The sequence below is a fragment of the Macaca fascicularis genome, chromosome 7 (assembly GCF_037993035.2).
Source record: "Macaca fascicularis isolate 582-1 chromosome 7, T2T-MFA8v1.1".
In the NCBI taxonomy this organism is placed as follows: Eukaryota; Metazoa; Chordata; class Mammalia; order Primates; family Cercopithecidae; genus Macaca; species Macaca fascicularis.
In genome coordinates this window covers 56,289,120-56,297,542 of record NC_088381.1, presented here as the reverse complement: position 1 = coordinate 56,297,542, position 8,423 = coordinate 56,289,120, and positions in this window count along the sequence as shown.

Sequence of the window (8,423 nt, the reverse complement as noted above, 5' to 3'; positions counted from 1 at the left end):
CAGCCAATGACAACCCGCCGCGCCCGCGCCCCTGCGCCCGCGCCGCCCCGGGGCACGCCGGGACTGGTAGTTTCTAGTTGGTGGAGGCGCAGCTGGGTGGGGGAGGGGCCGGCTACCCTACCCCACTCCTCCCCACCCCCCCGCCACTCCCCATCCCCCGGGCTGCTGCGGGTTGGTAAAGCGGGGAATTGATTACGTGGGAGGTTAAAGCAGAGCGGGCAATGGGGGAGAGTGGGGGCGGTGAACCACCAGCGATGAAAGAATGGGAAAAACCCAGTTGCGACGTCCTTTGGGCAAATAAGCCCCCATTGATGTTGAAGTAGCCGGAGAGAATAGGGCTGCCTCGAAAACCTATATTCAATAGCATTCCGCTAGTTTTTGTATAGAAAAGCTTTAGGATCAGCAATGTGGCCACAAGAGGATGGGAAGTGGGGTCCGCTTCTGGAAGCTTCGTTGTTTAGCAAGCCCACTGCCTAGTCTATTTGGTGGGATTGATAGCCATTTGTTGGCTCCCAGGTCTACCTCCTCTTCTCCAGTCCCGGCCTTGCGGAAATGAGGAAGATGACGTGGGAAACACTAGTCAGGCTTTGGCTTTTTGAGATAATGGAGCTCTGCTATCCGCAAAAGGCTAGTGTGAATATGCCAACCTCTGCATTCCGTACCTGCCCTGTTTGTACTTTTTTGTCATCTAATTTTTGAGCCATGATTGAATGTACACACACTAAACAAACGGATTTCTTCAATATTATATATTTTTCTTTTCTTTTCTTTTTTTTTTTTTTTTTTTTTTTTTTTTGGAGATGGAGTCTCGCTCTGTCGCCCAGGCTGGAGTGCAGTGGCCTGATCTCGGCTCACTGCAGCCTTCACCTCCCAGGTTCAAGCGATTCTCCTGCCTCAGCCTCCGGAGTAGCTGGGATTACAGGCACGTGCCACCACGCCCAGCTAATTTTTGTATTTTTAGTAGATACCGGGTTTCACCATGTTGTCAGGCTGATCTGGAACTCCTGACGTCGTGATCCGCCCGGCTTGGCCTCGGAAAGTGCTGGGATTACAGGAGCAAGCCACCGTGCCCAGCCTGCCTCCATGGCTTTTCTAAGCCCTCCCCTGCCCGGGTGCCACACCCTACCATTTCCGGGCCCCTCTCCATTTTTCTGACTTCCATTTCTCCTTCAGTCTTTTTAACACAACCCCTTCTTCGACAACAGAAACCCACAAAAACCTTCGTTATTCCAGTTGAATATACACCATCTTGTCACGGCTGCTACTTGCAAGCTTGTCCAACCTGCCTTATTTTCCTGTTGTTTTGTTTTGTTTTGTTTAGGCTTTTAGCACCCTGAAGCCATGGTTTTTAGTTTCAGTCTCTAGTAATAAGTAGAAAAGAGGGATGAGGAAGGGGCTTTACTGGCCCAACCAGAAACAGAAACTAAGAACCCATGACTGTATTCCCTCCCTTGGACACCATTACTAAGCTGTAAAAAGGGACAAGGGCTTCTTCGAACCCCATCCCACCAAAACTGTCCTGTACACTTTTAAATTTTTTATTGAATATAAAATACACACATGGTTTATTATTATTATTATTATTATTTGAGACAGAGTCTCGCTCTGTTGCCAGGCTGAAGTGCAGTGGCACAATCTCAACTCACTGCAACCTCTGCCTCCTGGGTTCAAGCGATTCCCCTGCCTCAGCCTCCTGAGTAGCTGGGATTACAGGCGCATGCCACCACGCCTGGCTAATTTTTTGTATCTTAGTGGAGACAGGGTTTCACCATGTTGGCCAGGATGGTCTCGATCTCCTGACCTTGTGATTCTCCTGCCTCAGCCTCCCAAAGTGTTGGGATTACAGGCATGAGCCACTGCGCCTGGCCAATTTTTGTTGTTGTTGTTGTTGTTGTTTTGAGACTACGTCTCACTCGTCGCCCAGGCTGGAGTGTATTGGCACAATCTCAGCTCACTGCAGCCTCCACCTCCTAGATTCAAGCGATTCTTCTGCCTCAGCCTCCCAAGTAGCTGGGATTACAGGCACATACCAGTATGGCTGGCTAATTTTTGTATTTTTAGTAGGGACCGGGTTTCACCATTTTGGCCAGGCTGTTCTTGAACCCCTGACCTCAGGTGATCCACCCGCCTCAGCCTCTCAAAGTGCTGGGATTACAGACGTGAGCCACTGTGCCCGGCCTGCAGATACTTTTTTAATCCAAAAGTTTAAAAATATAAAAATGAAAATAGTGGGCCAGGTGCAGTGGCTCACACCTGTAACCCCAGCACTTTGGGAGGCCAAGGCGGGCAGACCACGAGGTTAGGAGATCAAGACCATCCTGGCTAACATGGTGAAACCCCATCTCTACTAAAAATACAAAAAATTAGCTGGGCGTGGTGGCGGGCGCCTGTATTCCCAGCTACTCCGGAGGCTGAGGCAGGAGAATGGCGTGAGCCAAGATCGCGCCACCACACTCCAGCCTGGGCGACAGAGCGCGACTCCGTCTCAAAAAAAAAAAAGAAAGAAAATAGGGAAAAGTCTCTTTCCCACCTCCACCCCTCATCTGCCCAGTTCCCCCTACAAAGTAACCACTGTTATGAGTTGTTTGGGAATCCATGAGGAGTTATTTTTATCCTAGAACCCTCTTTGTGTTATTTCTGCTTTTGTGTTGAAGTTAACTTATTTGCCTTTATGTGTTAATTACATAGGTAATATTCGAATATTTGGGTTCATGATGCAACAATTGAGAAATCTAAAATACAGGGCGAAACTTAAGGAACACGTTTATTTCTCCCCATTAACCTTCCCACCATTTGGTGTGTGCATTTTTCTCTACCTTTTGTGTGTGTGTGTGTGTGTGTGACAAGTCTCACTCTTGTCGCCCAGGCTGGAGTGCAGTGGCGTGATCTCAGCTCATTGCAAGCTCCACCTCCTGGGTTCACACTATCCTCCTGCCTCAGCCTCCCAAGTAGTTGGGACTACAGGCGCCCGCCACCACGCCTGGCTAATTTTTTGTATTTTTAGTAGAGACGGGGTTTCACCATGTTAGCCAGGATGGTCTCAATCTCCTGACCTCGTGATCCGCCTGCCTCAGCCTCCCAAAGTGCTGGGATTACAGGCGTGAGCCACCGCGCCCGGCCTATGTATGTATGTATGCATGTATGTATGCATGTATGTATGTATGTATTTATTTTCAACATAAATGGTCTGTACATCCTGTTCAATTTCTTTCTTTTTTAACATAATAACATGTCCTGGAGATTGTTCAAATTACATATAGGTCTATCTCACCCATTTTTGTTTTTTTTTTTTTTTTGAAACAGGGTCTTGCTCTGTCTCCCAGGCTGGAGCACAGTGTCATGATCATGGCTTACTGCAGCTTGCAGCTCCCAGGTTCAAGTGATCCTCCTGCCTCAGGCTCCCCAGTAGCTGGGACTACAGATGGGCGTCACTACACCCAACTAATACTTTTATTTTTGCAGAGATATGCTCTCACTATGTTGACCAGGCTGGTTTCCAACTCCTGGACTCAAGTAATCCTTCCACTTCTGCCTCCCAAAGTGCTGGGATTACAAACATGAATACTTCACGTTTTCAATAGCTGTTGACATATCATAATATAAATATTTCAAGATTTATCTCATCTTTGTGCACATTACTTTTTCTTTCTTTCTTTTTCAAGAGACAGGGTCTCACTATTCACTATGTTGTCCAGGGTAGCGTGTCAGTATAGCCAGGCTATAATACTAGGTTCAAGCAGTTCTCACGCCTCAGCTTCCAGAGTAGCTGGGACTACAGATGCATGCCACCATGCCTGCCTTCTGTACTTTGCTTTTATTTTTTTAGGATCTTAGAAGTAGAATTACTAGGTCAAAGAATGTGGGCATTTTAAATGGCCTTATGAGAGGTTTCATCGTTTGACATTTCAACTAGCAATTTAAGAAAAAAGACTTGTTTTTCCACATTCTTGACAAACACGGTATCATGGAGTCTCTGAAAACTGGTGTTTGTTTTTGTTTTGACATGGAGCCTCACTCTGTCACCCAGGCTGGAGCGTAATGGCATGATCTTGGCTCACTGCAAACTCCTGCTCCCCGGTTTAAGCGATTTTCGTATCTCAGCCTCCCAAGTAGGTAGGATTACAGGTGCACACTGCCATGCCCGGCTAATATTTTGCATTTTAGTAGAGATGGGGTTTCATCGTGTTGCCCAGGCTGGTCTCGAACTCCTGAGCTCAGGCAATCCACCCGCCTCGGCCTCCAAAATGCCGGGTTACAGGTGTGAGCCACTGCGCCCTGCATGAAAACTGGCTTTAATATAACAGGAACTCATGTTGTACAAAAGAAACCAGACACGAAAGAGTACATACTTTATCAATAGTGTTAGAAATTAGGGGCACTAGGAAACTACAGAACAGTGACAGAAATGTTCTGTATCTTAATCTGGTGTGGTTAGATGGTGTTACATGTTATACACATGTAAAAATCCATCAACCTGTACACTTACTAGTAATGCACTTTATGCAATCTACATTATACTTCAGTAAAAAAATTTTTAAAGTCACTTTTTAAAGATTTTATTGTGAAAAGTTCAAACATACAGAAAAGCAAAAAGAATAATACATTTTAGCCAGGTTGTGGTGGCTCATGCCTGTAATCCCAGCACTTTGGGAGGCCAAGGTGGGTGAATCACAAGGTCAAGAGTTTGAGACCATCCTGGCCAACATGGTGAAACCCCGTCTCTACTAAAAATATAAAAATTAGCCGGGCACGGTGGCACATGCCTGTAGTCCCAGCTACTCAGGAGACTGAGGCAGGAGAATCGTTTGAACCCTGGAGGCGGAGGTTGCAGTGAGCCGAGATTGTGCCACTGCACTCCAGCCTGGGTGACAGAGCAAGACTCCATCTCAGAAAAATTAAAAAAAAAAAAAAAAAAAAAAACAAGAAGAAAAAGACATTTTATGTCACCTCCATTAAACAGCTGTGAACATTTCCCCATATATACCTTATATTAACATATATTTATGTGGTATGTGTATGTGTGTGTGTAAACACATAATGACCGTTCACACCTGGTTTCTTTAGTATGTACTTCCAAAATAAGCATTTTCTACATGCCACAATACCATATCACATCCAGCACAATAACATGCAGTCTGCTTTCAACTTGTTGCTGTTAGAAACCTATGTCAATGGGGAATAACAATTGTTTTCTAAAATTATGCAGTACTCCAAATTTCATCACTTGTTTGTGTCATGCTTTTTTCAAAACAAGACCCATTAAATGACAATGTATTGCATTTGATTGTTACATCTCTCTCTCTCTTTTTTTTTTTTAGACGGAGCTTTGCTCTTGTTGCACATGCTGGAGTGCAATGGCACGATCTCAACTCACTGCAACCTCTACCTCACAGGTTCAAGCTATTCTCCTGCCTCAGCCTCCTGAGTAGCTGAGATTACAGGCATGCACCACCATGGCCGGCTAATTTTTGTATTTTTTGTAGAGATGAGGTTTCTCCCTGTTGGTCAGGCTGGTCTCGAACTCCCGACCTCAGGTGATCTGCCTTCCTCAGCCTCCCAAAGTGCTGGGATTACAGGCGTGAGCCACTGCTCTCAGCTAAACTCTCTCTCTCTCTCTCTTTTTTTTAATTATGCCCCAGAACTGAGCAATCTCTTTTTTGTTTGTTTGTTTGTTTTGTTTTGTTTGAGACAGAGTCTCAAATCTCGGCTCACTATAAACTCTGCCTCCTGGGTTCAAGCCATTCTCCTGCCTCAGAGTAGCTGGGATTACAGACACACACCACCATGCCCAGCTAATTTTTGTGTTTTTAGTAGAGACAGGATTTCACCATGTTGGCCACGCTGGTCTTGAACTCCTGACCTCAAGTGATCCACCTTCCCCAGCCTCCCAAAGTGCTGGAATTACAGGCTTGAGCCACCACGCCTAGCCAAATAGCTTGTCTTTTTAAACCTAGAGCAGAAGGTCTTAAACTAGGAGTCCGTGGATACAATTGAAAGGGTCCATGAAGTTGGATGAGGCAAAAATTACATTTTAATTTTCACCAAATTCTAATTAAAATTTAGCATTTCCTAGGCAGGGTGCAGTGGGTCACGCCTGTAATCCCAGCACTTTGGGAAGTTGAGGAGGGCGGATCATGAGGTCAGGAGATGGAGACCATCTTGGCTAACACAGCGAAACCCCGTCTCTACGAAAAATACAAAAAATTAGCCGGGTGTGGTGGTGGGCGCCTGTAGTCCCAGCTACTCTGGAGGCTGAGGCAGGAGAATGCTGTGAACCCGGGAGGTGGAGGTTGCAGTGAGCTGAGATTGCGCCACTGCCACTGCACTCCAGCCTGGGCGACAAAGCGAGACTCCATCTCAAAATAAATAAATAAATAAAATAAAACTATTGTAGTTATTGGACCTGCTGCTAGATCTTGTTATTTAATGCATTAATAATGGAACATGTGTATTACCATATTGTTCTTTTAAATATTTTGGTAACTGTATTTCAATGTAGTTTTGTTAATAATCTTGTGGGGTTTTTTTTGTTTTTATTTTTGTTTTTGTTTTGAGACAGAGTCTTGCTCTGTCGCCCAGGCTGGGGTGCAGTGGCCGGATCTCAGCTCACTGCAAGCTCCACCTCCCGGGTTTACACCATTCTCCTGCCTCAGGCTCCTGAGTAGCTGGGACTACAGGCGCCCGCCACCTCGCCCGGCTAGTTTTTTGTATTTTTTAGTAGAGATGGGGTTTCACCGTGTTAGCCAGGATGGTCTCGATCTCCTGACCTTGTGATCCACCCGTCTCGGCCTCCCAAAGTGCTGGGATTACAGGCTTGAGCCACCGCGCCCGGCCTGTTTTTTTTTTTTAAATGCATTTAAGACGTTCTGAGAAGAGAATTCACTGGCTTCACCAGACGGTCAGTGGGGCTGGAGGGGAAGCCTTTGGCTCAAATACAGTCTGCCCCCCTACACATACCCTTTATTAGTAGTGGTATTAGTCTTTGTTTAGTATTAGTATTTGCTTTCTGAAGAGCCCAAGCCTTTGCTGAATGTCTGACATTCTGAATTCACCCGATTATTTACTCACAGTGTTACTTGTTACTTACATTTCCTATAAATGTAAAGTTAGGTCTAAAGGCTTGATTAGATCTAAGTTGAGTGTTTTGACAAGAATATTTTAAAGGTGACGCTGTGCAGTTCTCATAAAATTACATCAGTAGGCACATGATATCTGGTTGTCCCACTGTTAGTGATGCTAAGTGGGCTACAGAGGTTAAGACAGTTTTGTTTTTGCATAATCTAATGGTATTTAAATTTATGGAAACGTGTAAACATATACAGTAGCAGAGGTGATAGTGTAATGAACTCTGTTGTGTGGGTCACTCGGCTTCTACAATTATTAACATGTGGCCAATCTTGTTTCATTGATATCTCTTCATTCCTCTCCCCCCAAAAATGCATATACCCAGATTCCAGAGATCGTGTCTATTTTATTCATAAACAATAGTATGTATCTCTAAATGACATTATTGCATTTAATTGCAAACAACTCCTTATCTCCAAGTACCCAGTCTGTGTTCAGATTCCCTGATGGTCTCATAGATGTTTCGTTATGACTGGTTCAAATCAAGATGGAAACAAAATCCACACATTTCATTTCATTAAGATATCTCTGTCTGTCTTTTTTTGCCATTTACTTGTTGAAGAAACTGGACTGCATTGAATTCGCAGACTGTCTTAAAGTGTTCATTGATAGATTAATTGAACGTAAAATCTTCAAATATGAGTTCCATGGGAGAATCAAATGTATTTGACGTGGTATATCTTTGCATTTTTTAGTACAAATAGCAATAAGTCACTACTCAACATAATGAATCATCAGCTAACAGTAAGAAAAAATATCCATTAAGATTAAGCTTGTTAAAATGCTACTTCTGAAGGCTCAGTGATCCTAACTTCCTCCCTTGACCTTAATTTTTTTTTTTTTTTTTTTTTTTTTTTGAGACGGAGTCTCGCTCTGTCGCCCAGGCTGGAGTGCAGTGGCGCGATCTCGGCTCACTGCAAGCTCTACCTCCCGGGTTCACGCCATTCTCCCGCCTCAGCCTCCGAGTAGCTGGGACTACAGGCGCCCGCCACCACGCCCGGCTAGTTTTTTGTATTTTTAGTAGAGACGGGGTTTCACCATGTTAGCCAGGATGGTCTCGATCTCCTGACCTCGTGATCCACCCGCCTCGGCCTCCCAAAGTGCTGGGATTACAGGCTTGAGCCACCGCGCCTGGCCCCCTTGACCTTAATTTAGGACTGCATCAAAAAAAAACCTATTGCTTCTCATAAAGACTTTTCGAGAATGAAGATGATGACAATTACTTAATATAAGGTATAATAAAAAAAAATAAAATTTAAAATCAAAGTTACCTCCCAACTGGAATACTGATTGTATTC